This window comes from Equus caballus, chromosome 4, assembly GCF_041296265.1.
Source record: "Equus caballus isolate H_3958 breed thoroughbred chromosome 4, TB-T2T, whole genome shotgun sequence".
NCBI classification, from domain to species: Eukaryota; Metazoa; Chordata; class Mammalia; order Perissodactyla; family Equidae; genus Equus; species Equus caballus.
Genome location: NC_091687.1, coordinates 11,137,105 through 11,164,254, shown reverse-complemented (window position 1 = coordinate 11,164,254; position 27,150 = coordinate 11,137,105). Strand labels below are relative to the sequence as shown.

General features: G+C 43.1%; 1 long non-coding RNA gene and 1 pseudogene across 1 annotated transcript; one reads left to right on the top strand and one right to left on the bottom strand.

Moving 5' to 3' along the window:
- On the top strand, positions 1 to 27,150 carry LOC102150051 (uncharacterized). Its single transcript, XR_290095.4, has 5 exons — positions 1 to 892; positions 7,138 to 7,423; positions 16,930 to 17,128; positions 18,714 to 18,830; positions 24,971 to 27,150. It is a non-coding gene; the product is annotated as an uncharacterized lncRNA (long non-coding RNA).
- Positions 25,057 to 25,965, bottom strand: OR5W71P (olfactory receptor family 5 subfamily W member 71, pseudogene; annotated as a pseudogene).

The window sequence follows — 27,150 nt, the reverse complement described above, 5'->3', positions numbered from 1 at the left end:
GGTTCCAGCACGCCCAGCGGAGCGCGGAACTACCCAAACCCATGCAGGGCGACCGGCGTGGTCCGCCGGGCCCAGAGCGGCTGGACTCTCCTTGTTATCGTGGTCCTGCATCTCCACAAGATGCCGCTGGGGCGACTTGTCGCGGCGGAACTTGGACTTCTCGCAGACCAGCGAGTGCCCAGCGCCTCTTGCAGCTTGCAGGAGGGGGCACGGGGACAATCTGCCCTCCAGGACCTCGGAGCGCCTGCGCCGTCTCCCGCCCTCCCCTCCGCCACCACACCCTCCCTAACCACGCCCCACCTCCTGCAACACCCCACCGCCCTCCACCACGCCCCCCAAGCCCCCACCGCCCTCCATCACGCCCCCACCGCCTTCCGCCACGCCACGCCTTCTGCCAGACCACGCCCTCCCTACCAGCGCCCCACGCCCTCTCCCGCCACTCCATGCCTCGCCCACTTTCCGCACCCCGCCCCGGTTGGCATGCGCAATGGGGCAGGCCCCGCTTGTTGAGGCTGGTACCCAGGTGGGCGTGTGGCTGAGCAGCCGGCGGGTGCTGAGACTACCTGGACCCCGAAGGGAAGCTCCCTGGCCCGCCTTTGAAACCATGAATTCGCTGGCTAGAATGGAAATGCTGGGGAACTCGGAAGCTGGAAGTTGCCTTTTCAACGCCGCCTTTCTCGCCATCCCCTGTATCCCTCCGGCTGCGACGATCCTCCCTCTGGACCCCGTGGTCAGGCCCGCCCAGAGCGCCCCGTGGACCCTGCCTGACTGAACGGTCCACGTCTTGGTCTGGCCTCTTGAAACTAACTCAGCCATGTTGTGAAAAAGAGAAAACATCACAGTGAGCAGCCCTCATTCGTGCATTATGCAGACAGGACACTCACGCGCACAGGTGAGTGACTCCCTAAGCTGCTTTGGGGGACAACACCCACACCCCTTCTTTGATGCCCCACACAGGCTGGTTCACCGTTTCCTTATCCCAGTGTGGACCTCTTGGCCTAATTAACACAGGCAACAGGACCAGAAGTTCCCGGTGGTCCTCCCAAAATCTTGGGGAAGTTTGTGTAGGAAGGTAATACACAACTCAGCCTTTCTGCCCTACAGTATGGTTTCTTTGTAACCACATTTAACATCCCTTTTTAAATATACATTTGGAACCACTTTTAATAATTTATTGCTGGTGGGGGTTACACTGATAATTCTCTTAAGTCAGTTCCCCTTTTAGTTCCTCTGATTAATTCCAAGTTCTGCATTACTACCTGCTTCTCCAATGAGTCTTGGCAGCCCCAATTCTATGTAAAGAGGATGCAAAACAGCAGAATATCTGTGCTATGGCTTTCTGGAGCATCAGTTTTACTACAAGATTTGGAAGAAATGAAGTTAAGTAATTTCCGACCTAAGTAATTAAAAATTTAAAAGTGAAACAAGACTGGGAAGTCATCCACCATTAATATGTGTCAGTGATTTGTGCCTGAAATGTCAGACTTTCTCTGAGAAAATACTAAGGAGAACCTATTTCCCATTATCTTCAATAGCAAAAATTATAAGACATTGCAAGTCCTGGAAAAACCCTACCAATTTCCTAAATCACTATATGGCACCTAGATAGAAGTTACAAATACGGTGTTAGGATGGAAAATGCTTAAGATATTGTTTCTTGGTCACCCCGCATTTAATGTGGTTGTTACCGCACAGTTGCTTTGTGCAGTAGCAGTGGCATCTCCTTGACCAGGAACATCAGATATTGGACAGCTTGTTGACACTCCAAAGCTTTGCAGAGTGACCAGCATGATTGATGATCTACCAATTGAATTTGGAAGCAACATGAAGCTTTTCTTGCAAACCATTTAGTTTAAAATGTTCTTTTTGAGGACTCAATGTAGAGTTTATATAAATATCAGCTGAAAAATGTACTGAGTAATAAGTGGCTGCTGTGCAGTTTAAGTATTAGAGACTCACATGTCTTTTTCCAGAAAAACACTAACTGGGGATATATTCTGTGGGGTATACCTGTATTATGAAAAAGATGGCAAAAATTCCATTTATTTTAAAGATTAAAGTTGTAGCTTTGAGCAAACTTGGGCTGAGAAGCCCGTTCAGGGTACGTCCAGAGTTCTGTGTCTCTGATGATTCTTTGCCAACATCTGTGTACAAACATGCCTGAAGGTTGTGCATTAAAGAAACAGATTTCCCTTGAGCCCAGATTCCTCTCCATGTACCGTTCTGCTTCTCTGCTCAACTCAAGCAGCCTCTCCTCACGTTCTCTCCTGAACTGATTCTGTTCCAGCTTTCTCCACTGCACTTCACTGAAGTGGCTTTTATACAGGTCACCAATGATTTCCATTTTGCTAAATACAAGGCTAAGTTTTTAAGGTTTGTTATCTCATTCACCTTTTCTGCTGCGTTTGACACAGATGATACAATTGAGCACTTCCTCCCTTTTTTTCCCCTAAGGATTGGCCGTGAGCTAACATCTGTTGCCAGACTTCCTCCTCTTCTTTTTCTTCTTCTCCCCAAAGCCCCCCAGTACAGAGTTGTGTATTCTAGTCATAAGTCCTTCTAGTTCTGCTATGTGGGACGCCGACTCAGCGTGGCTTGATGAGCGGTGCTGGGTCTGCACCCAGGATCCAAACCGTTGAAACCCTGGGCCACTGAAGCAGAGCGTGCAAACTTAACCGCTGGCCCCCTGGCCCCTGTTTCCTCCTCCTCGAAACACTTTCCTCTGGATTTCCTAGCCCCTTCCCCCTCACTCTATCTTCCTCCTTCCGCTCCTCCTCCCCCCACCAGATTTCTAGTAATCCTCAGCCTCCTTCTCTTTGCTGTGTGCCCTCTCTGCTCAGATCCCACCCAGTCTCCCAGCTTTGAATACCATCTGCTGATCACCCCCAGGCCTGGGTCCTCTTCCCTGAGGAGAGCACCCGGGAGTCATCCTTGACTCTGCCCTTCTCACCCCCCATGCAATCTCACAGCAAGTCCTGTTGGCCCTGCCTGTCACATGCATCCTGAGTGCAGCTTCTTGCTGTCTCCATTTCTCTGGCGGGGCCAGCCACCTTCCTCTCTTACTGGTCTACTGCCAAGGACAGCCTCCCAACTGTCTCTACTTCCTCGCTTGCCCTTCTACAGCCATTCTCTGCTCAGCATCCAGAGTGATCTCTTGAAAAGGGGAAGAACCATGTTATGCTCCACCCACCTCCCCCATTTAAACTCTCTATTGCTGGGGCTGGCCCCGTGGTAGGCGGCCCAGTGTTTCGTCAGTTCGAATCCTGGACCCGGACATGGCACCGCTCATCAAACCACGCTGAGGTGGCATCCCACATGCCACAACTAGAAGGACCCACAACTAAGAATATACAGCTATGTACCGGGGGCCGTTGGGAAGAAAAAGGAAAAAAATAAAATCTTTAAAAAAAAAAAATTTAAACACTCTACTGCTTCTCATTGCAAGAGCTCAGACAACCTGGCCCCTCCTACCTCTTCAGCCTGCTCCTCCCTTGCTTGTTCATACTCTTGTGTGTCAGCTTTTCTGGTGTCTAGAACTGAAAGGGATCTTAACTCACAGGCAGATATTAGATCATAGAATCTAGAGCATAATGCATGGAAGGAAAAGTCCATGACAGAATGAAGGGCCAGAAATTTTTTAAGCAGAAGAAACAGTGAAAATGTAACTAACTGATCTGTATGAAGATACTCAAAAGAATGTAGTAACAAATTTAAAAAAAAAAAGAGTCAACAGACTTGCAAAGAAATAGAAATACCTTTGACCAAAACCTGGAAACAAAATGCTATACTTAGTAAATATAAAATGACAAAAATTTTACACTTTACATTTCTGGGCCATAATGTAATAAAATTAGAAATAACAGAAATAGAGAATGTAAGATGTCCAACATTTTGAAAATGTTACAACATTGTTTTAAATAAATTAATGCCTGGGTCAGGATTCATATCCAGAACACAGTTACAGTACCTATAAACACACATGCTTGCTGATACATCCAGACATGTGCAGTGGGAGTGAAGGAGAGCACTCTCTGACCCAGAAGCTCCTAGAGGACAGGGTAATGTTCATCAGAGCCCTAGGACCGCCCTGGGGTCATTTAACATCTCATGACAAGCGGGAGCAGGTGAAGGCTGTGCTGGGAACTGTAACTGCAGACGCTGGTAATAAATGCGAGGCCTCACTCTGCAGAGCTTGAACTTGACCTCACAGTCCTTTCCAGTGAAGGCGTCTAGGCAGCCCCCACAGATGGACCTGTGCTGCTGGACAGGATCAAACTGCCCTCCGATGGCGGCAGCTTGGAAACTGGCACCAGCAGCCGCCGTGGAAAACTTGATGGCCCCAGGAGAATCTCTGATCCCCCCTTGGGAGGGCTCGGGGTCCCACCGTTCTCCTGGTCGGGGCTCAGAGCCTGGCTGCCTTGTGTCCTCTCCCCTCAGCTGTTCTCCCTCTGACTGTGTGGAAGTCGGGGAAGCGCACAGTCATGAAAAACGGCAGCTCTGTGGGCTGTGTCGGGCTGTGGAAGTGCACAAATGAAGGAGAACTTTTAAAGCAGAACACGGAACGGTTTGTGCCGTCGGATGAGAGCTCTGCCGCATACATTCATAACGGGCTTGCAAGACAATGTGGAAATGGCTGAAACTTTTTATGAAGTTCATCCCTTTAGTTTGTTTAAATTGGAAAATATACATTTAGAAATGAATTTGGCACATACAAAATTTAAACCTTAGCTACCCAGAAATTCAAATATCTAGAATGAGGCACTTCCCAAAGTTCTGTGTAACTCAGATTTTACTATGGCTTGAAAACTATTAATGTATAATGCAGTTGGTGAAATAGCACACATTCACAGAGAATGTTATAGCAATAATTATAATATATGTTATATATATAATAATTCAATATATATGATAATATATATAGCAATTATAACAACATATTAATAATTATATAATAATATATATCAAAAATTGAACACCTCTGAGTCAAGCACTGCCATAAGCACTTTATATTCATTATCTCACAAGAATTCTCTCTGAGGTAGGTTTTAGTATCTTCACTTTAGAGGCTAATTAGTAAATAATACATTGAATAGAAACTGTTTAAAACGTGGAAGGCAGTCAAAAATACAACGTTGAGTGAAAAACGCAAGTTACAGGTGTATATACAGCACATTTGTCAAAAGTTTTATAAAGTTAAACAATGTTTACAGTACATACATATGTAGTATAACTATGATGAAAGTCAAAGGAACAATATATTTTTTTAAACATCGGATGAATGGTTTTCCTTGGTGAGGAGGCAAAGGGTAATATTTCAGAAGGACCATGCAGATGGCTTTAAAGGTACTAATGAAGTTTTATTTATTAAGAAGGTGATAGGTACAGGGTGTTTATTTTATTTTTCTTCATACCTTGTGTATATATATATATATTATTTTGTATGTATAAAATAGTTTGTAATTTTTAAAACTTTAAACAGCTTTATTGAGGTAAAGCCCATATACATTACCATTTGTTCATTTAAAGTGTACAATTCAATGGATTTTCATATACTCGTGTGTATGTGCAACCAACACCACAGTCAATGTTAGAACATTTTTATCACCTCAAAAAGGAACCTGTACCCTTTAGCTGTCACCCCCGCCCCACCATCCCCAGCCCTAAGCAGCCACTCATCCACTTTCTGTCTCTGTGGGTTTCCCTGTACTGGACATTATTACTGTATAAATAGAATCATGTAACACCTGGGCTTTTGGGATTGGCTTCATTCACTCAGCGTAATGTCTTCAAGGTCCATCCAAGTTGTAGCGTGTCAGGACTTTGTTCCTTTTTATGACCACAAACAGTTTTAAACCATTTTATCTTGAATGCTGGTGCTTGAGGAGAAATGGTTTAATTAGAAGGAAATGAGAAAGCAAGATTCCTCTCGAATCAGCTGCTTCCAGGTTCTCTGGAGGAGGATGGCAGGGTTCTCATTCCAGAATGTCCAGAATGTTTCCAAAACTGGGAATACTAAGCTGTGGGGTGAATTTTTGGTTCCCAAGTGAGTGTGTATAAAGCAGAGTGGAAGAAGAGTTAATTTACTGAGGAAAAGGGACAAAGACTAATGAAAGAAAGAGCTAGAGCAGGAGAGAGGGACGGAGGGAGGGAAGAGAGCTGCGTGGGGCGGCATGAACAGCTGGGAGCAGTCAAGGCAGAATAGAAGGGCCAGCACAGCTTGGGGACAGACCAGGGGAAGGAAGAAAGGGATGCGGTAGCCTCAGGTCATGAATCTCCAAATTCTCAACTACTGGAGTCCCTGGCCCTGGGGGCCTGTTATCACCTTACGGGGTGGGAGCTGGGCTGAGGGGGGCGAGGCTAATCATCATGGAAGGAAGTCCTTGTCAGGCGGCCTCAGTGTGTGTGTGGAAGTCCACAGCGTGAGGTGTAGAAATTTAGGGAGAACCTGTGTCTGGCCTTCCAACCCATTTAAGCACCAGTCACATGCATACGTGTCTCTGAGCATGTCTGTGTAACTCAAGAGATGAAACTGTAGAAGGGGAAGTCAGTACCTCTGGGGGGACTACTGCTCGCCGGGTAACTTGGAATCAACGTGGCATTGAATCTGACATCCTTTGTGCAGTGGGTCTATTTGTAAGTTAGCTATTGCTGCTTAGCAACCCACCCCAAAACTTAGCTCAGCTGAGCTGGTCAGCACTTTAGGCTGGGCTTAGCTGGGCCACTCTGCTGGGCTCAGCTGGGCTCCTTCGTGCCTTTTGGTCGGCTGCTGGCTGCCTGGGGGACTCTGCCTCTGCGTGTGAGCTGGGTGCTGACTGAGCCCCTTGGTTCTCCTCGCCGTGGTGTCGCATCCTCCAGCAGGCTAACATGGGCTTGTTCTCATGGAGATGGCAGAATTCTGAAGGAAAAAGCAGACGCATTCAAGACCTTCGGGCTCAGGCCTGAAATGGGCACACTGTCATAGCCACTGCATTCTGTTGGCCAGAGCGAATAGGGCGAGCCCAGATGCAAGGTTTGGGGAGCAGATTCTGCCTCTTGATGGGAGCAGCTGCAAAACCACATCACAAAGGACATGGATGCAGGAGGGATGGAAAATCACTGCCATTTTTGCCATCAGTGTCATTGTGCTTTTTCTTGCAGATGAGGTTTGTATACCTGCTCAAGTCGAGTAACTTGTCCAAAGCCCCACAGCTACTAAGGGGCTGGGCTGGGACACGGTGTCGACTCTGCCCGACTCCGGAGCCCAAGCACAGCCACCAGACCACACTCCTGCAGCTGCCCTCGTCATTCCCGGGTCCTGGGGAGGGACGCTCCTGCAGGAAGCAGGATTCCTCTGCGCTTCACGTCCATCCAGTACTCTTCAGCGCTGGGAATTAGCCCCGCCAGAGGATGCGGAAGCATTTTGGAAAGATGGGGCATAATTTAGGTAAGTGGCTGAGGGCTGAGTTTAGGAAATCAAAGCTCAACATTATATCTTTTTATTTATAATCGTAGGAGAAACTTGAAAACACATCTAATGCATTCCACGTGTTTGCAAATTCTTCTCGACCCTTTTTGGTATTTGTAGGCTATTCATGATTTTCAACTCAGACTAAATCAAACCACCATGCCTGAAACAAGCTCTTACTCTGAGAGCAAGAGCCATAAAGACAGACCTGCTGAGGAGACATTTCCTCCTGCTCCAGTTTAGCCAGACAACTGAGCAAGGCCTGAAGCAGCTCTTTGATTTCAACAGGGCAAAGCTGCTACCTAAGACCCCAACTGAGGCTCTGCAATGCGGGCCGGGGTGGGGGGCAAGTTCCGTAGCTCACCCTTACAGCTCATGCCTCCCCAACCTCGAGTCAGTGGTTCTTGCCCCTAACTGCGCATTAGAATCACCTGGGGGCCTTTTAAAATTCCCCAAACCCTCGTGGCAACAGACCAGTTAAGTCAGAATCCCTGGAGTGGGCCCCGGCCACCAGTGTTTTTAAAGCTCTCCGGGTGAGTACAGTGTGCCGCCACTGCTGAGAACCGCTGCCTTAAGCCAGCATCTTGGTGAATGAGTTACAAGTGGTTTCTCTAATTAATGTGGAAACGTTTGTCGCTGAGCTACAGCCTTTCAGTCTCACCTGCATCACCTACTCACCACCCTTTTCGTGGACCAACCCCTACTCCTCATTTTGTTCCTGATTCCACCCAGTCCCACAGGTCTTGAGAGCATGCTGTGCACACGGCACTGTCCTAGGCGTCTTGGCCTTGGTGAGCATCACCGTGGGGGTAGACTTTGCTGGATAAAAATTGCATCATAAAAACTCAAAACCATGCCACTTACCAAATTGAGTCAAAACTAGAAAGACCTAGGGGGTCACGCAAGGGTGAGGACATTAATAGATAGATACTTTGGAAATTAAAATCCATCGGATGTTGCCATGAGTGAATGTGTTCCACTTTCAAATGAAACAAAGCAACACACTACTGTTGTTCTGAAATATCGAGTGTAGGATTTTTGTACAAATAGGCAGGATTTAAGTTTTTTATTGATGTATATCCTGCATACAGAAATATATGCAGAAATCATTCATGTAAAACTGGATGAATTGTCAGAGGGCATGCACTTGTGTAACCAACATCTAGAACCAGCTTTGCTCGTGGCCCCCGACAATCGCTTTCTCCCTCCCTCCTTCCCAAAGGTAACCAACATCTTACCAGCTAACACTGTAGGTCAGTTTTCTTTTTATGGAAGTGTTTTATTACAGAAAATTAGGAACATATACATAATAAACAAAATAGCATAACAGACCCGTCACTCAGCTTCAACAGCTACTAATTGTCTGCCATTTCTCTTTCATCTCTACTTCAGCCCATTCCCCACCCCTCACTTTATGTGTTTTCAGTTTTTTTGTTGGGCAAGATGTATGTACATTGAAAGGTACAAATCTCAACCACACAGTTTTGATAAATAAATATACCCATATAAGCTTCACCCCTTTTAAGAATTCAATATTTCCATTATCCCCAGAAAATGCCCACATGTTCCTTCCCATGAAATTTTTCTCTCCCGGAGGCAACCACTGTTCGTTTTTTCACTGTAGATTCGTTTAAGCTGAAATCATACAACGTAGATGATTTTATGTCCAGCCTGCCTCCCTCAGCATCACGTTTATGAGACTCACCCACTGTGTGTGTGTCAGCATTTGCTCCTGGGCACAGCAGAGGACTGTTCTGCTGTGTGAGTGCCCCACAACTTTCCTACTGATGGGCACGTGGGCTATTTCCTCTCTGAACACTCTTGTACAAATACCTTTTTGTATTCTATTTAATTCCTTTACTAGTATTTAAGTGAACCACTTGCATAGTTTTAGCGGTTGCTCCAGGAATGTGCATCTTTAACATACTTATGTTATATTTGCATCTTTAACATATCACAATCTACTTAGACTTAATAGTGTACTATTTTCATCAATGTTAAAATGACAAGCCCTGCCACAGAACAGGTCCGTTGACCTCCTCCCCTTTGTGCTATTGTCGGCATAAATTTCACATCTACTCATGTTTTAATCCCACAATATAGTGTTAAACTTTTGCTTTAAATAGTCGTAGGTCTTTTAAAGAAATTAAGAGAAAAATGTTTTAATAAATATTTGGAGGGAGATGCTTTGAGGTTCTGCAAACATATAGTAATGTTTGGCAGAGTGTTGGGAAATTGGTGAGGGCACAGCGAAACTGAAACAGCACTCTGTTACCCCAGAACCTGCCCACCACACAGAACAGGACCGTTCTGGAAGGAGAGGTTCAGACTTCGCAGCCCCGAAGGCAGCACCAGGGACTTCCTCTCCCTCTAACTTCTCAGCCAGGGCACTCCCTCTGTTCAAGGCCAATGTGGTGACGTTCACAGCGGCTGCCCTCCACAGCAAAAGTTGACTGGGGAAGGTTCATAAGGTCCTGTCTGGGGCAATAGTGGGGAGAGAAGAGCTCTTCAGCACAGAACTCGGCTAATCTGCAGGAAATAAACTTCTCCAGGATTGACCATCTGGTTCACAGCAGAAGGTTCTAGGCCATGTGGCTGCAGTGGAAAGATGTTCACCAGGAGAATGGTTCACAAGTCGTCACTGGTACTACACTAAGATTCCTAGCTCAATATGTGCCATAACATCTTGAAAGCCAACAAGGAGAAAATAGGAGGCACCAGGACACGATAAGTACACTGCCCTCAGTTATGGGTCATAATTACAGAGTCACACTAATGAACAGATGTAGACTTAGTATATTCCAGAGGTGTGATGGATCAGACGGACCAACCTAGGACATTGAGGCGGAGATTGCCCATTGTCATATGGGAGCTCTCGGGAACAGAGCTCAGCCAGATCATGGGTCTCCTGAATCTTCAGCTGTTAATCTTTCATGACGTGATATTGCCAATGGAGAGCCTGATTCAAGGCCCCTGTTATGTTAAAAGAAAGAAAAAAGAGAAAAGAGGGCCTCCTTTCTGTATGTTATTCATGTATTATTTTATGTCCAGCCTGCCTCCCTCAGCATCGCATCTATGAGATTCACCCGGATGTGTGTGGCAGCATTTGCTCCTCAGCATAACTGAGGAGCGTTCTGTGTGAATGCCCCACAGCTTTCCTACTGATGACACGTGGGTTATTTCCTCTATGAACATTGTTCCCCTTGAGGCCAGAGCAATGGGATCACAAAATGCTAACATCATTGCCAAAGGCCCAGTCCTATGTGTGAGTGAGGAGGGGCGGTTCTCAAAGACCAGAGGTTTGGGTTAAACAGGCTTGCGCTTCCCAAATACCTTACTCCTTACTTGAGACTCTGTTTTCTAGAGGATCTAGGCTAAGAAAATCAATACTAGAAATGGGTATATAAAACTGAACCTTGGGAGAGTATTTTGGAATTGGGTCGATCACTTATTTGAAAACAATTGCTTGTGATAACTCAGGAGGATGTACCAGGAGCTGTGTATATACTGCACCTTACCTCACAGAGCAACTACCTCCACCTGATTCTGTTGAGTCAGCTTTGTCAGGTTGTGTTGAGACTTTCCAATCTCACCAAGACATACTGTGTCCCTGGAGCTTACTTTGTCCACATCATTGGATAGATGTGGTCCACACATTACATGTCAATCAGGAAGGGAAGAAGATGATGAGCAGACACTCTGTAGCCATGGGTGGTTGGTAGTCTTCCCTCACTGACAGCTCAGTGCTGAGGCAGCATCTAATGTCTCCTTGGTCCTAGAAGTAAAAGGTCCATCTTTCCACTCCCCACTTAATTGGCATCTATTGGGGGACTGCTTCTGGTCCTGTCTCTTCCAGGGTTGAGTCCCTCTTTTTCTCTTTGCCAAGAATAAGAATGTGCGTATGCTGCTTGTTATGAGTATACATAGACCCTGACTCCCCTTTCCCACAAATAAATGGGACAGATAAGATGGCATATCAATCTTGTTTGCTAAGATGTGGCCTCTAGTGAATATTGAAATTGAAGTTTCTCTTATGGCCATTCGTCACTGAACCTTAGCATCTGAAATGACACAGATTTTTATCTACAAGTAAATTAAGTTCATAAGTTCACTTCTCAAAAGGCAGCCCAATTCATAAAACTCTACAATCTGTCTATAATGGCCCACATTAGGACCAAGAGTTCTGATTTTCAAGTAAAGAACTGAGTCTCAATCTCAGACTGATCATAATTAGCAAAATCGAATGGAATCCATTTCCCAGCCTCATCTTGATGGAGATCAACTTCTCTACCTTCTCAAAACTGCCGTCTGTAATAATAGTGAGTTAGCAAGACCCAGGGAAGCTAAGCCAGAGCATTCAAAAGACAATTTCCAGTACCCTAAGTGCCTATCAGCATCTTCTGTCCATTCCCAAGTTTCAAAAAGATCCGCGGGTCTGGAAGGCAGTATCTTCTTTCTTAGATGCAACCGGGCCTTCTTTTCACACTTGTGAGGGAAGTCATTGAATCATTTAATGTTCAAGTTATAATCCTCAAAGTTCCCTTAGTAGCCATGAACCCCCCAAATGTTTGTAATTTCTGTAATAGTAGGTCAAGTCCAATCAGTGATGATGGATATTTTTCAGGGTTGGTGCTCAATAAATGCTTAGATACTCTCAACCTTATATTACATAGAAGTATGGAGTTATCAGTACTTATCCAGAGACGTCTTAAACCTATACACCGTGAGGAAGCTAGCACCTGTAACAGCTTTGCTGTGCTTTTTAGTATCTTATTGAAAACATCCTGCTATTTAAATAAAATAATAACAAGACTGCGAGTAAATGCATATCTCCAAATTAAAATTAAAAAGATGAATAAATTCATGAGGCGGTGGTGTAGGGAGCAGTGGTGGGGGTTTTGTTTGTTTGCTCCTTCATCCTCACTAGCCATTGGGTGTCTGCTAAACTCACTTATGTCCCGCATTGGCCACTGGTTCTCAAGTAAAGAGCCCAAGGCATCTTGAATTCAGGGCGTGATGTGTTCATTCACTTTACTGCAGCTCTGTTTTGCCTGATTCCTTTTCCTGCACCACATCAATAGGGGTTATATAAAGACGTAGGCTGCCGGGTATGGAGATTCCTCTGCTAAATTGCAGATTTCAATGTGCTACTCCAACTCCTTTGTTTCAGACAATACAGTAACCCTAGAGTTCTCCCCAAATGTCCAGAGTTCCTTCAGCTCTATCCTGTGTTCCCCATGGAAAGAGAAGCCATGTCTTCTGGTTTGGGGTTTCTTCCATAGGTTTTCCCTCCACTCTGAAGACATTGAAGCGGCTCCCAGGTCAGTTTTTAAGCTTTGACATTGGGAATACTTGAGGTGCTCCAGGTGTGAGAAAAAGTGGGAGATAGTAACCAGCTTCTCTGTCCTGCTCTCTTGCGTTAGTACACGGGATGTGAAAAGGAAGGGTGTCCAGTTGTTGGATGTCTTCCTGCTGCTGACACTGTTGAGCCAGCACTTAAAGAATAGTGTCGGAATTCACTGCAATCAGAAATGTCTACACCTCTGAGCTCTTTCTTTGTCTGGGCGTATAAGTGTGGTGGTATCTACCTACTGAACACTTCTATTATTTTTGAAGGAAATTCCAATTAAATGATACCATTACCTAGATATGAAGAGGCTCCAGAACCTTAGCAGAAAGAAAAAGAGAGAGAAGGAGAGGGAGAGAGGAGGAGAGAAGAGAAGAGAAAGAAAAGAAAGGGGGAAAAAAGCCAAATCTAAATCTGGAGATGTCACCCATGTTTTTCAAAGAGGCCACAGTTTTCTTCCTGTCACCATACTGCTTCACTGCCTGGGTCCATGAAAACTGATCAAGGTGTTCACCTTAAGTATGTCCCCTGGGCTGTTCAAAGGCAAGTAACACTACTATTGAAACTTACATCTGTTTTGATATATTCTCATTGGCACTAGTGGGATTGGACCTTAAATAGCATCATTTCCCTTCCTGGGATATTTTTTACCCTCTCTCGGCTTGCCTTCAGTGTTAATAGCTAAAAGAAGTTGTGGGGAGAGGAGGAGCAATCATACTCTACTTACACTTAGATTGAGCAATTTACTTGGAAAAGAATGAGCCTGAAACTGATCCAAAAAAGATTTGAACTCATCTCCAGATTCCGTAGATTTTCAGGTTGTAAAGACATTTTTCCCCCCTGGCATTCTGGAAAGTGGCTAAGGAATTAGTTAGAATTGCCCTCCAGCTCTCTACTCACCAGAATGCCAACTTGAAGGCATTTACACACCCTGCCACAGTCCCCGACTTGTTTGTTTTGATTTGCTTTGGTTTGGCAAAGTGCTCAAATACAGAGTTGTCTGACTCTGATACTTCTGTATCGAGCTACAACTCAGTAAGACACCTGGGTCACAGTTCAAAAGTCCCTGACCTGATGCTGGGGTAGGATTTTGATTATGATTTCTAACAGTAAAAGAGGAAATAAGTGTCCTGATGCTGTGATGCACTCATCAGGCTGACTGGAAATATTTTCTGACTCCTCCAGGTTACCTGCCATCAGGTTCTCTCCTTTTTCATAGGTTGCATCAAAAAGGAAAACTGATCACTTTTATGGGACCCCAGACTAGTTCCCAGCAAGCTCTCTGTCAATAGGCTAGCATACACAGTAGATCGTTAACTGGGCAGATTTGTAAATCACCAGTGAAGAAGATGGAAAGATAGACGAAAAGACACAGGGCGGACTGCTTTTATCTGATTTGTGGTGAGGTTCCATCTACATATCATGGAAGGGCCCCCCAAATTAACGGGGATGGTGCTAACTCAGCTTCTAGAAGGTTTCCCAGCCAACTCTGCAGTTAGGACAAGGCTTTCTGTTCAGGCACTGTGTGGATTTACTTTCTCCCACGTTTTCTAAACAGCACATAAGGTAGAATTTAGTACTAAATTATCATTCCCCTGGGAGAATGGACTAGCACAAGCTGTGAGACCCCTGTAAAGTCAGCCCATATGAACCACTCTCCACTCTGCCCCCGACACTGAGGGGCTCTGTTGACAATGGGGTTCTGCAGTCTTCCTTCCCCAGATGGTAGATGAGAGTGTCTCCTACTGTACCGACTGGCAGTTCTCATGCTCATAGCCTGCTGTCTGAGACTGACATGCTTTTGTCAGGCCCTGCTCAACTGTCAGCAAGTCAGCTTCAGAAGCCTGGCCCCAGGCAGTAACAATGTCACCTGGGAAAAAAACCTTCTCAGATGATCACGTTAGTCCACCTGGATTACGGGTACCACCAGTGATGTGCAGGTGTGATGGTTAATTTTACGCGTCAACCTGAGTGGGCTAAGGGATGCCCAGATGGCTGCTAAAACTATTTCTAGGTGTGTCTGTGAGAGTGTTTCCAGAAGAGATTAGCATTTGAATCAGTTGACTGAGTAAAGACGGCCACCCTCACCAATGTGGATGGGCAGCGTCCAATCCATGAAGGGCCTCAGTAGAACAACAAGGCAGAGGAAGGGCGAATTGAGCTGCCACATCATCTTCTCCTGTCCTAGGACATTGGAGCTCCTGGTTCTCAGGCCTTTGCGTTTAGAGTAGAATTATGCCACAGCCTTTCCCAGGCCTCCAGCTTGCAGAGAGCAGACTATGGGACTGCTCAGCCTCTGTAATCATGTGAACCAATCTCTCATAATAAGTTTATCTTTATACATCATATTGGTTCTGTTTCTCTGGAGAACCCTGGCTAATACACCATGTAAATGCTTAACAATCAGCTAGTTCTGTGTGGGGAGAAGGGGACATCATGATTTGTAGTATATACCACTTCCTGTAAATATTCCTGCCATGGCCAGTTTCAAACTCCCCGTTTGAAACTGGAGTTGGAAGAGACGCGCACTGTTGACTGACGTGAGCAGGCAGACCCAGCTCCAGCCACCTGTCTAGATTACCCATGATTCTTTTCTTCCTGCTGCATTTCTTCACCTTGGAAACTCTGTAAATTTTTGTACCTGAAGTATGAATGTGGATAAATTGTAGGTTGTGGAACCCACCCCACCACACCCCGGACAGTGTGTGTGTGTGTAAGAGAACTTCCCTGTTCAAGCACACCATCCATATCACCACGCCTGTTCTCACTCTATGCTCAACGCAACCCCTGATCTACGGGTTAGTGCCAGACCCTAATCCTGGTTATCTCACCAATGCGTCACCAAAGAACCCTGAAATGTAACAGGGCAAAATTAAGAATGCTAGAATATATTCAGAGACTTTTTGTATTTTAGGCCAATTAACTTCAAATTAAGTTGATTACCTACTCCCACTTAATTGTTTCATACTAATGGAGTAAAAAATGACTTCTTGTTAGTAAACTCTCAGAAGTACTCATCCGAAAGAGGTTACAGGTTTCAATTTTGTGGCTACCATTTGTCATTAAATAGTATAGCAGGAGGGGCCTGCCTCATGGCAGAGTGGTTAAGTTTGCACACTTTGCTGCAGGTGGCCCACTGTTTCGTCGGTTCGAATCCTGGGCGTGGACATGGTACTGCTCATCAAGCCACGCTGAGGCAGTGTCCCACATGCCACAACTAGAAGGACCCACAACTAAGAATATACAACTATGTACTGGGGGGACTTTGGAGAGAAAAAGGAAAAAAAAAATAGTGTAGCAGGTGCTCATATTTCTTTTTACTTATTTATTTTTTTGAGGAAGATTAGCCCTGAGCTAACTACTGCGATCCTCTTCTTCGTCTTCTTCTTCTTTTTTTTTTTTTTGCTGAGGAAGACTGGCCCTGAGCTAACATCCATGCCCATCTTCCTCTACTTTGTACATGGTACTCCTACCACAACATGGCTTTTGTCAAGTGGTGCCACGTCCACAACTGGGATCCGAACCGGTGAACCCCAGGCCTCCGAGAATCGGAACGTGTGAACTTAACCGCTGCACCACTGGGCGGGCCCCACAGGTGCTCATATTTCTGAGCTTTGCTGTGAGGAGTCTAATTGAGGACTCAGCTGTTCTTGTGTAATTTGTCACTGACCCTCTCTGAGTGCACCGAGTAATGAGTTTCTTTTCTCTGATACTATCTAAACTAAAAGTAAATCAACAAGCACAGAATGTGTGAAGTGGCTACCTAACAGGTTTAGTGGAATTTTAAATCAACTGATAAAACAGATGGAAGGCACCAGCTGAAACAAAAGTGTTGTAGAGAAAAGTGGTTCAGATCCAGATTTCCTGAGGCATCCGTGTTCCCATCCCCACCTCTGCCAATATCAGCTACACGCTATTGAACATCCTTTGGCAGAGGTTGCTGGCTGATTATCATAACTACTTTTACTTTCCCTGGGTTCCTGGCTGGTCTGTATCTCCCAATCTTTCTTGCAGTTAATTGTGGCTGTCTGCCCAGTTCTTGCCAATGGAACAGGAACAGAAAAGCAATAGATGCTACTTTGGTGCTGAGGATTTTAGGAAGGCCATATTGTTCCTCCATTCTCCTTTTTTAATACAGGCTGGACTCAGATGACAACAAAGACTCTGAGGGATGGCGGAACAGCAACTGAAAGAAACCTGGTTCCTTGAATCGCCAGGAGAAGAGTCTGCTGCTGACTGAGGCCGTCTCTTTGATTTTACTTGAGTGCATTGTCTTTGAACTTCACCAACCTATTTGTTACATCAGCTGAGCCCACCCTAATGAATACAGCATCTCTGTAAGTGAAAGTATAACAATACTACCTGCCTTAGTTAACACCCTCTTGGTTGGGAGTAAGAAAACTCTCCTCAAGCTAGTCTAAGCTAAGTGGAGAAAGTTTCCATAATGAAGTGGTGGCCCAGAATTACAGCTGGGCCTCACGAGGCAATAGAGACAAACAGGAAAGCCATCTAAAACCTCAGAAGCCACTTTTTACATCTCTCTCTCTCACCTCTGGCCCAGTAAGCTCTGGCCATTATTTTTTCTCTGTACGTCTTCATTATTCTATCTTTCTTTCCATGTAAATGCCACTCCACAATTTCTGATTTCATATTCTCCATGCTCACGAAAGTAACATCTCTCAGTTACAATTCCAAATCAAGGGACTAGGATCTATGTGACCATCTTGGGCCAAGTGTTCACCATTGGTCCTCTTTAGACCAGAGCAATGGGATCACAAAATATTAACATCATTGCCAAAGGCCCGCTCCCGTGTGTGAGTAAGGAGGGGCGGTTCTCAAAGACAAGAAGTTTGGGTTAAATAGACTTCTCAAAATGTGCCAAGTACACGACATCATAAATTATCATAAAAATAAAATGAAATGCTCATAGATTCCTTAGCAAACTTTCTAACACACTGTAAGACTTCCATGTTACTTGTTATTCTTATAATTATTATTAGACATTATTTAGTTTTCTTTTGTCATAATGAATTATCACTACTTAGCAGCCTAAACAATATTTATGATCTCAGAGTTTCCGTGGGTCAGAAGTCTGGGCACAGTGTGGCTCAGCTGGTTCCTCTGGTCCAGTCTCCCAAGAACCAAATCAAGATGTTGGCAGGACTGTGTTCCTTTCTAGCAGGAGATCCTCGGAGGCACTTCAAAGCTCGTTTAGGTTGTTGGCAGAATTCAGTTCCTTGCACCTGTAGGAAAAGGTCCCTGTTTCCTTGCTGACTGGCAGCTGTGGGTTGTCTTTATCTCCCGGACGTTGCTCTCTAGTCCCTGCAGGTGTGCCCTCATGTCTCAGAACCAGCAGTGGAGTGTTGAGCCCTTCTCACTCGGACTCTGTCTGCCGTCACCTCTATAGCATCTTTCCTGCCTCCTCTTCCACCACATCTCTGGCTCCAGCCGGAGAAACTTATCTGCTTTTAAGGCTCGTGTGATTAATTTGGGCCCACTCAGATAATCTAGAATAATCTCCCTATTTTAAAGTCCATAATCTTAATTACACTGGCAAGCTCCCTTCCGACGTGAAACGTAGCATATCCTAGGTTCCAGTGATTAGGGCCTGGGCATTTTCAGGGCGTCATTCTGCCCACCACAGGCAGATGTTAAATATGACTACTCCACGCTTCTCCCACTTAGAAAACATGAGAAACATACTCGACCTAACTCTCGTTTGCTATTAATTGTTCTGAAGAAATTTTAAACAAGTCATGCTGTGAACATGATCATAATGATTATACATGCAATTGGTGTTTTGCCTTTACGTGTACTTTCTATACATCTATTTTAAAATGTATGATTAATTCTTTGTTAATATATACCTCTGGCTGACTTACTCATTTTGCAAATACGTATTTTCCCTCTTCACAATTTCAGGTGCTGGAGACACAGTCCTGAACAGCATAATTTAGGATCCTGCACCACAAAGGAGCCTCCAGACTAGCACTGGGAGATGAGACAAGCAATAAGCGAGTAAACCCAGGAAAAATCAAGGTCATTTTAGATGGTGATAAAGCAGGGTCATGTGATCAAGAGAGCCCAGATGGCTGGGTGGGCAGACAGCCACTCTATTTTAGATTGGCTGGTCAGGGTAGGTCTCTCTAAGGAGGTGAGATTTGGGCTTTCCAGGTAGGAGGTACAGTCAAAGAACGTATCCATGGGGGTGGGGACCCATTTGAGTGCTGTGGCTACCAGCCTGGGAAAAAGTGACGGATGGGGAGAAAGGTATCAGGTGAGTCAGAGACGGGGGCCATGGCCAGATTGTTTGCCTAACACTTTTAAAGTCTAATTGTCAGTAGAGGTACTAAAGATCATAATCCAATTTTAAAACTATAAAGCATACAAGTGATCAGTTCAAAGGGAACTTTAACAAATTGGTCTGCTTGGGTACAATATTTTTCATCAAATGTAAAATTGTAGTGAAAGAGCAAAGAAAAAAGAAAGTTGTAATGGATAATTTCACTGAGATGTCCCCAAGTCCACCAGTCCTATAAAATCACTCTTCGCCTTCAAGTGTCGAGAGAAGACATGATCTTTCATAAAAAATGCCCATGTCCCACCTGTAATGGGAGAACCTCAAACCCTTCCTTTTCCTCATGCCTTTTCCTGATAATCACTGGACTTTGTTTCTTCAAGTCAGTTTGTCCTAATTTACTGCTTCTGCTAAATTTTAATCTCACTTGTATCTGTCCTCTGACTGCTTTTATTTATTTCCTTCCCAGAGAGGGAAAAAGCCCATTTCCTTAATTTTCCTCAAATGCACTCCCCCAACAAGTCTGTGTAGTTGTAATATACTGGTTATTTACAGGAAAGAAACAGGAGTTATATTGCATTTACTTCAAACTTAAAAATGGTCATCCCTGATCCAAATAACATTGGCCATGCCCACATGGGGTCGACATGTTCACTGTGTCCTTGTAGCCTTGACCAATGCCTCACTCTCTCTGACTTCCATTAGCTTCCCCTTACTTTACAGACTTGAAAGCTCTTAATTTAATAGCTGATGCTTCACAAATGGCTGATTTTGCATCAGAAATTACATTGTCTCTCCCATTAAAAGACAGCAGAACTTGTATAATCCATTGCTACTATAATATTTTATGATTTACTGTATTATCCAAATACATTTAGAATTTTGTCCGTGTTTTGCAGTTTTAAAAGTTATGCATGCTGCTTGGTTTTGTTTGGAATTACTTTACAAATCTCCCTACTAATAGTTTATGTTCCTAATATCAAATTGTGCAAGTCTCCATGAGGCTCTTGTCATAATCCAAATAAAAAACATTTAACAAATTTGAGTGCTGGCAGTTTGGTTAAACGTTTTATTGCCATTTATGAAGTTCTAACTAAACAACTTTTTTTTAAAGCTAAGACTTCATTATAATAGAAATCTGATTCAGGGAGCTTAGAAGTAATTTAGGAAAGCAACATAAAAAAAACAGGGATGAGAAATTTGTGTGTTTCTTTCCTCTATTTCGTTCCATGGTGATAAGAAGATAGACAGTTTATGGATTATGGTGGTCTCATCATTTCTAGTAAATAAATTGACCGGCCCAAGTCTCCAGAAAGTTTCATGGTTCATAAAGTTTTACATTACAAATGACAGGGGCCAGCCTGGTGGTGCAGCGGTTAAGTGTACACGTTCTGCTTCAGTGGCCTGGGGTTAGCTGGTTCAGATCCAGGGTGCGGACATGGCACTGCTTGACAAGCCATGCTGTGGCAGGCGTCCCACATGTAAAGTAGAGGAAGATGGGCACGGTTGTTAGCTCAGAACCAGTCTTCCTCAGCAAAACGAGGAGGATTGGTGGCAGATGTTAGCTCAGGGCTAATCTTCCTCAAAAAAAAAAAAAAAAGAAAAAGAAACCAGAATAAAATTATAAATGACAAATTCTCACCATCTCCATTCTCATCCATCTTCCAGTTTACAGCAGCAGGAGCAAAAATCGACTTTAAACAGCTCAGAAAGTACTGGCTCCTTTTTATTTGATTCCATCAGTGTCATTCTGGAATGTGTATCTTAAGTCTCTAAGCCAATTCCTTGGCCACTTGTCAAGAGTTCCAAATATTTGCTCTTTTATTATTTTTTTAAATTTTCGTAAGGAAGATTTTACCCTGAGCCAACATTTGTTGCCAATCCTCCTCTTTTTTGTTGGAGAAAGGTTAGCCCTGAGCTAATATATGTGCTAGTCTTCCTCTACTTTGTATGTGGGTCGCCGCCACAGCATGGCTGATGGTGGAGCAGGTCTGCACCCAGGATCTGAACCCGTGAACCCTGGGCCGCTGAAGCGGAGCAAGAGGAACTTAAATCACTTGGCTGTGGGGCCGGCCCCCAAATATTTGCTCCTTTAGACACATTATTCAATGACAGATATTTTGATAGCATTAGCTTACATTGATCACATCTGTTTCTTAGTTTTGTCTGTTGGTTTTCTTTTTCAATTTTATTGGCGAAAACATACAAATAAGGAGAAAAAAAATTAACCCCAGAAGTAAGTTATGTGGAGGTGATCACCATCTTGCATTTCTTCAACATTTGTCTTCTTTTGCAGATTTAATTTTTTTTAAAAGTTCGCAGAAAAATTAAGAGGGAGGTACAGAGGTTTCCCATATACCTCCTGCCCCCACAAATGCATAGCTTTCCCCCATTATCAACATCTCTCACCAGAGTGGTATATTTATTACAATTGATTAATGTACTTTGACATATCATAATTACCCAAATTCTATCATTTACATTAGCGTCCACTCTTGGTATTGTACATTCTATGGGTTTGGACAAATGTGTAATGACATATTCATCATAATAGGATCAGAGTATTTTCACTGCCCTAAAAACCCTCTGTGCTTTCCTATTCATCCTTCCTCTCCACCCACTATAGCCACTTGTTTTTATTCCTCTTTTAAGGTATGCCAATTTTTCTTCATTTATTTTGAATCTATGCTGTTGGATGAGTACAATTTTGGATTTTTATGTCTTCTGATGAAGCAAACCTACATCTGTTATTTGGTGTCTTTATCTTTGTAATACCTTGAATTTCAACAGTTTGTCTGTGATGTACTAGGTTTTGTTTTGTTTTTCTTTATTCCGTTTGCAGCTTTCTAAAATTTCTGAATCTGTGGCTTAATGTCTTTCATCAAACGTGGACTATTTTTACTCATTATCTCTTCATATGTTTTCTCTGCTGCGTTTTCTCTCTTCTTTTTTGTGACTACAATTACATATATGGTAGAATATTGATATTTTCCCACAGTTCTATTTTGTTGTTCTTTTTTCTCTCTCTTTGCATCAGTTTTTTGATCCATGTTTGCTTTCACTTATCTCAACTTTGCTGTATATAATCTGCTTTTAAATGCATCCAATGGCTTTTTTTTTTTTGAGGAAGATTAGCCCTAAGCTAACATCTGCTGCCAATCCTCCTCTTTTTGCTGGGGAAGACTGGCCCTGAGCTAACATCCATGCCCATCTTCCTCTACTTTATATGTGGGACGCCTGCCACAGCATGGCTTCCAAGTGATGCCATGTCCACACCTGGGATCCGAACTGGCGAACCCTGGGCCACCGAAGCAGAAGGGGCATGCTTAACCACTATGCCACTGGGCCAGGCCCCATCCAATGGATTTTTTATTTCAAGTATTTTATCGTTAATTTTAGAATTCCCATTTGATTAGTTTTAAGTTTATGTTTACCTAGTTAAATTTTTCTCAATTCTTCAACATTTTAAAATCCTTGTATACTAATTCCACTGTCTGGCTCATACATCTATCTTTAGCTATTGACTTTTTCTCTATTATGGATTACATTTTCCCAGAACTGTTCATGTCTACTTTTTAAAATTATATGTTATATTTTGTATATGATATCTTGAAAATATTCTTTCTTCTACACTGTGTGTATATATATATACACATATACTGCATATGCATCTATCTGTGTGTGCATATATATACACAGACATATACTGCACAGTCATGTGTCACTCAAGGATGGGGATACATTCTGAGAAATGCATCATTAGGTGATTTCATCATTGTGTGACTATCATAGAGTGCACTTACACAAACCTCGATGGTATAGCCTACTACACACTTAGGCTATTATTAGTCCACTAAGTACTAATCTTATGGGGCCGCCATCATATACACAGTCTGTCATCGACCAGACCATCATTATGTGGTGCATGACTGTGTAGATCTCTACACTGTGTGTGTGTATGTGCGCCTGTATTTTTTTTTTTAAAGAAAAGCAGTTAGATTATTAGCAGATCATTTTGATCCTGTCAGAGATTTGTTTTTGGCTTTGTTAGGGAAAGTCTGTATTAGTTTTCTCCTTTCTACTAAGGCACAGCCTTTACCAATATGTTGTGGACATTATTCCTAGGATGACGCCTTTCTGGAATCTCAACTGAATGTCCCTGTTATCCTTCAAGTTATTTTCACCCTGGTTAGTTCAAAATCCCACACATCCCCAGGTCGCTGCAGCCTCTGGAATCTCTGTTCAGCTTTCAGCCCCTCGTGTATTTTCTGCTAGACCCTGTGCATTCTCACCTGCCCGCGTGCCACTTAGGGGTTGGTCAAGAGCAACAGGGGTGACCCCAAGAAAATTTCAGGTACTTTTTCTCTAAGGTCCCCTGCCCTGCAGATTGCACTTACCTTAACAGCCCTGAACTCCGCTGTTTCTTCCATGCAGTGAAACTTCAGCTGTGTGTTGGAACTCTGACTTTCTGCATATTTGGGGAATGTCCCTAGGTAGACATATAAATATGAAACTCACCTCACGTGCTCCCTTTCTTTCAAGGATTATCTCCCCATTCTGTCCATCGCCTAATGCCTCAGAACAGTTGATTTATGACCCTGATGAAATTCTATAATTGCTTAGGATGTGAGGGTGAGTCTATGCCAACTCTGTCATAATCAGAATTGTAAGTCACACAATATATTAGTAAAATATTTGTGTGCTCTTCTGAATCCCTTCTAGGGCTTTGAGTTTCTGGAGAACATCTTCAATATCTCTCCTGGTTCCTATTTTATGGTAAATATTTGATATCATTTGATACCAAATGAACAAATGAGCGATGAGTCTGCTAAGTAGAAAAGATTATTGACTCATCTGATATGGTTACTAGAAATCAAGAAGGGTCCTCTTACTGATATTTGAAATGTCTCCAACACGACAGGGTGTCGTAAATTTGAAAAGCACTCAGGGCTTCTCAATCAGAGTGATATATGCTCAAATCCCATTCTACTGCTGACTAGTCTGTGATCTTGCTAAAGTTACTTAATCTCCCCAAACTCCAGTTTCAAGTCTAGAAAACGAGATTTTAAGCTGTCCTGTGCTGAGGCTTATATAGAAAAGTAACTGCTTACAATGTCTGCCTCTAATATGGAAGCTTGATAATAGCTCACTGTGTTTCTTTATCTCAGTGGCTACAAATAACAGTTGGGTAATAGAATCATCTGGACAGATTTTTAGAGCGTTTTTTATGGGATATACCCAGAGCACATATGGTGTGATCTGGGAATTAGTGTTTTTTTATTAAAGTCCCCATTAATTCTATCTACAGCCAAAATGGTGAATTACTGCCAGAGAAGGCATTGCTACTTGTTAATTCGTCTCTTCTTTTTTTTTTTTTAGTTGCAGTAACATTGGTCTATAACATTATATAGATTTGAGGTGTCCATCACGGTATATCGACTTCTGTATAGACTGCAACGTGTTTGCCACCAAAAGTCTAGCTTCCATCCATCGCTGTGCCAATGACCCCCTTTACCATTTGGCCCTCCCCACAACATGTTTCTTGAATAATGCGATAAATGTGGTTCTTTGTGTCAAACTTCTGTTAGTCCTGTATCTTCTGGCCTTGTCTAACTTTATTGTCTCTTTCCTATTATTTTGGATGTAGAATGAGCTTTCAGTTCCTTCAAATCTACTGCCTGACAGTGGGCAACAGAGGCCAAGATGAGTCACATATCTCAGGAGCGAAAAATAGATTTAGAATTAAAGTTTACCAACTTCCAATCCCTCATATTTTTAGTTTTTTCACAAAACAATAATGCCTCTTTAAAAGTGGCACTTGGGCTATTTTCTATGGGTAAAGAAGACAATTTACAGAAACAAATCATTTTATGTCTTACAGATAATATTTTTGGATATCCCAGAAGCCTCAATGCTGAGCTATCATTGTCTTGATCATTTTTGTGAGAGTTTACAACAAGAATAAAAAAGATGGACAGTGAAGATTGCTCCTCCTGGACCGAATTCTTTCTCTTTGGAACTACCAATAACCCTGAGACTGAAGTGAACCTATTTACCACATTTCTAGTTGTTTATCTTATTAATCTTCTGGAAAATCTGGAAATGATTGTTTTAATTAAAGTGGATTCCCAGTTGCACACACCGATGTACTTTTTCCTCAGTCACCTCTCTTCTGTGACCTCTGCTATACCTCAGCAATTGGGCCCAAGATGCTGGTGGACCTCTTTGCCAAGAGCAAGTCAGTCCCCTTCTTTGGCTTGGCTCTGCAATTTTTTATCTTCCCTATCTTTTCAGATTCTGAGTGTCTACTGCTGGCAATGGTGGCCTTTGATTGGTACAAGGACATTAGAAGCCCATTGTTCTACAGTCAACATGTGCAGCAGAGTGTGCTTCCTGCTCGTGGCTGGGGTTTATCTGGTGGGAATGGCAGATGCTTTGATACACACCACATTAACATTCTGCTTGGGTTTCTCTGGGTCAAATGAGATGAGCCATTTCTTTTGTCATATCTCTCCTCCTCTATCACTCTCTTACTCAGATACACAGATCAATGAGTTAGTGATATGCACCATTATTGGCTTCACTGAACTGAGTACCATTTCAGGAGTTCTTGTCTCCTATTGTTGTATTATCCTATCCTTCTTGAAGATCCACACTGCTGAGGGGAGGCTCAAAGTGTTCTCTACCTGCGTCTCCCACTTAACTGCTGTGGCAATTTCCCAAGGAACTACACTCTTCATGTATTTCAGGGCAAGTCCTTCCTACACCCTGGATCAAGACAAGTGAACTCGTTGTGTTACACCCTTGTGGTTCCCACATGAAACCCTCTGATTTATAGCTACAGAACAAGATGTCAAACGGCCCTGCAGAAACTGAAAACTAGATTTGGTTTAAGTAAATATGTATATAGTGTAAGCAAATATGTGTTTATATATGTATACACACAAACATACTCTTGGGTGTCTCAGATTGTTTATTATAGTGCAAAGTCATCTCAACTACCTTAATTAATAAAATAAGTATTTTACTAAGCCAGAATGGTACCAATATTTTGGAATTTCCTAAATATACTATATTTCAGTGTATATATCCATTTTAAATAAGGTTCTCTCTATTTTTGGAAAACTTTCCAATCTCCATCTTAGTGTGCCAACTTTTCGTTTGTTTGATGTTTATTTTATGCATTAATTTCATTATTCTAAGAGCTGTTAGAGTTTAGAATGTCCTTTTTGTCCTTCTAGGTGCTTTGCATTTCATGGTGAATCCAGTAGTTTGTATACTAATGATTCCTGATGAATGTATACTAATGAATGGAAATGAGCGTGACTAGTTAACTAATCTTACAGATAATTCATAATAAACTCCAAATCACCCTGAAGTAAAAAGGCAAGATACTCTCAGTTCAAGCAAAATGTGTAAACCTAGAGTGCAGAGATGAAAAGAATCTTTGAAATTCAGTTTCAGAAATAAACAATGAATAGGGGTACAGTGGATGGTGGGGAGAGGCGAGAATTCTAGACAGAGAGGAAGAGAATGAGGGGTCCTGAGGTGGGCAGACAATGCCTTCTTAGAGAATACGAAGCCCAACGCGGGAAGGACAGAGAGCAAAACAGAAGTCTCCTGGTAAAGTACATCCTTGTGCTCAGATTCTGAGCTCAGTTGTTTCCACTGAGATGTCCTTCCCTTCTTCCCCCTGCACAGTCCTAACCCCTTTCCTTGTTGTTTATGAGTGACGCTGTTCTTAAGCCATCATTTTCTCTTTCACTCTGTTGATTGAATCATCGATCCCAAGGAGACTGTGAACATTCTTTACTCGGGGACTGAGCATTTCATTCCTGTCATCCCAGTGCTTGCATCGTATCTGGGATACAGAATGGAAAAGCAAGCAAATAATAAAAACCACACACCCCATAACATTTTGAATGTTTATCAGATATCTGTCAAAACATAATTAAATGAGGATATAATATTTGCCTTGTATATATACTTAATAGCTTTTAAGAAAGTGCATAAGATGGTTTTGGATACTAAGGTAATAAATCTATAATGATATATTAATGA